The sequence below is a fragment of the Marmota monax genome, unplaced genomic scaffold (assembly GCF_021218885.2).
Source record: "Marmota monax isolate L192 unplaced genomic scaffold, Marmota_monax_Labrador192_F-V1.1 WCK01_AAM20220418_F8-fsc00264, whole genome shotgun sequence".
Classification (NCBI taxonomy): Eukaryota; Metazoa; Chordata; class Mammalia; order Rodentia; family Sciuridae; genus Marmota; species Marmota monax.
In genome coordinates this window covers 482522-485381 of record NW_026693143.1, presented here as the reverse complement: position 1 = coordinate 485381, position 2860 = coordinate 482522, and the positions used below count along the sequence as shown (strand labels likewise).

Genomic DNA, 2860 nt, shown 5'->3' with positions numbered 1-2860 from the left:
AAATAAAGAATGTCCATGTGCTTCTGTCCCTTTCAATGCTTTCTTCATTCAAATCACTCAAAACAGTTTCACTCTATAGGCTTTTGATCAAGGAAATGACAAACCTTAATGCTAGGCACTACAATAGACATAATCAATTCACAGCAAACAATTCTAGATTAATTCTAAGCACTGCAAACACACTTAATCATGACAGGCTAATGACAGACATTCCCTTTGCATGCTAAGTTCAACAGTCTTAAACCTTAGGCTTTATGTCCAGCAGATTCACATTCACTTAGACCACAGTGAATCAAGGCAGGCTTTTCCTGGCATGGAGTGGATGACCGGTTGAGAAGAGGATTATAGGGAGAAGTAGCGGCTCTCACCAGGGTCCAGATGAGTCAGTAGAGTTTGAGAGCGGTGAGGATTGCACAGAGGATCAGGAAAGTGATGGTATGTCAGGTCCTCATCAGGTTCTCCAGATTGAGGGCATCCTTGTTTCAGCTGGCTGAATCTCTGTTCATCAGCTCTATTACTTATACTAAATTTTGGGGCTTTTGATCCCCCTTTCGATCCTTATCAGCTACCACCAGATTTCTTCATGACATCATTTACCTTGGGGTCAGAAACATATGGTCTGGTGGTCTCCACCTTGATTTTCTCTCCTTTCCCTCTTATCAGGCAAGGACAACCTGCCAGGTACTTCACTCTGTTTATCAGGGTGAGGAGAAGTAACTTGTTTGAGGCCATACTGGAGGGCTCTGTTCGTGTGCCTGGTGAAACTGCATGTTTCAAACTGGAGTTTTTAAAATGGAGTTGCTGACATCAGACATCTATTTGCTCTCTCAAAGCCAATTCTGCACCAACCATGGCCACCTTTGTGGAGCTCAGCACCAAAGCCAAGATGCTTGTCTTTGATCTGGGCACCTGGAAGTCTCCCCCAAACAAAGTCAAAGAAGCCATGAAGGTGGCCATTGATGCAGAATATCACCACATAGACTGTGCCTATGTCTATCAGAATGAGAATGAGGTTAGAGAAGCCATCCAAGAGAAGATCCAAGAGAAGGTGGTGAAGTGGGAGGACCTCTTTATTGTGAGCAAGTTGTGGTGCACCTTCTTTGAGAATAAGCTTGTGAAGGAAGCCTCAAGGATCTGAAACTGGACTATCTGGATGTCTATCTTATTCATTGGCCCCAGGGATTTCAGGCTCCGAAGGACTTATACCCCAAAGATGATAAAGGTAACAACCTCATCAGTAAAGTAATATTCTTGGATGTTGGGAGGTCATGGAGGAGCTGGTGGATGAGGGGTTGGTGAAAGCTCTTGGTGTCTCCAACTTCAACCACTTCCAGATTGAAAAGATCTTGAATAAGCCTGGACTCAAATATAAACCAGTGACTAACCAGGTCAAGTGTCCACCCATTCCTCACCCAGGATAAACTGATCCAATACTGCTACTATAAGGGCATCATTGTCACAGCCTACAGCCCCCTGGGCTCTCCAGATAGACCTTGGGCCAAACCAGAAGACCCTTCACTACTGGAGGACCCTAAGATCAAGGAGATTGCTGCAAGGCACAAAAAATCCTCAGCCCAGGTTCATATTCGGTTCCATATCCAGAGGAATGGGATGGCGATCCCCAAGTCTGTGACACCAGAATGTATTGTTGAGAACTTTCAGGTCTTTAACTTCCAAATGAATGATTAGGAGTTGGTGATCTTACTCAGCTTCAACAGAAACTGGAGGATCTGTGTCCTGGCTAACCAGGCTCATTTGCCGGAATACCCCTACAATGCTGATTACTGAAGCTGAATCTCCTGATGAGACACTTAGTGGATTCTTTCTCTTCACTGAAGTTTTATTTGCTCTCCCTAAGGCCCATTTTAGCCAAATTTATATGAAATCATATTGTACCTGATCTTGCCAGAATCTAGGCAAAATTAAAAAAAAATTATTAGTGCATTATAATTGTACATAATGGGATTTTTTTAATGCTCTAATTGTACATGCATGCAACATTAGTTGCTCAATCTCCTTCCCATAACCTTCTTTCCTTCTCCTCCTCCCTCCCCCTAAGCAAGGTTTTATTTAGATCCATATATTGAACCAGGAAAAGACTTATCACAGGGAAGTATGACTCAGATGAGCAAATGACTATTTCTTCCACTTATGTGATCTGAACAAATGTTTGTTAAAAAAACAGGGTCTCTGCTACGATTGAGGATACAAAAATAAAAATTAAAAAAATAATGAAAGTTAAAAAAATAATAAAATAAAATAGAGTTGCTTAGGCTCAGGCTTAAGAGCATCCTCACAATAGGGCAGAGGCTGTGCTTGTGTATTTTCAGAAAACCCAACCTGTCATTGTGGAGACAACTGAAGGACCTGACAATTCAGGCTGAGCAGATAGTTCAATAACCAGGAGGAAATAAGACTACAACTACAATGTATGGGGCCATGCTAACTTTGTTGAGGAATCAGGTAAGTAGAGTCTATGGAGAAACTTATTGGACCTATTTTCCAGATCCACATTTAGTACACTCAGCTGTATGGTCTGGAGAATCCATCCCATATAATGATACTGATATGATAGGAGGTTTTACAAACACATTACACCTATTCATGCCACTGGGTTTAATTATACTGGGGACAGTGGGTATTCACCTATATGTTGGTCCCGTGATAAACATGCTGGCTGTTTAAAATAACTTTTGACAAAGGAAAAGACAGCATATGGGGGACCTAGACCAGCCAATCATACCATCCCTGGGGACTTAAGAGCATATGTCCAGATAGTTATTAAAATGGAACTTTCCCATAACAGGCCACTTATTCCCAGGTAACATCCACCAGTATCTATTGCCCTATTCAATCTGCA

General features: G+C 42.0%; 1 pseudogene; it reads left to right on the top strand.

Annotated features, from left to right (window-relative positions):
• Nucleotides 1–850: 850 nt before the first annotated feature.
• On the top strand, nucleotides 851–1788 carry LOC124099941 (aldo-keto reductase family 1 member B10-like; annotated as a pseudogene).
• Nucleotides 1789–2860: the final 1072 nt, after the last annotated feature.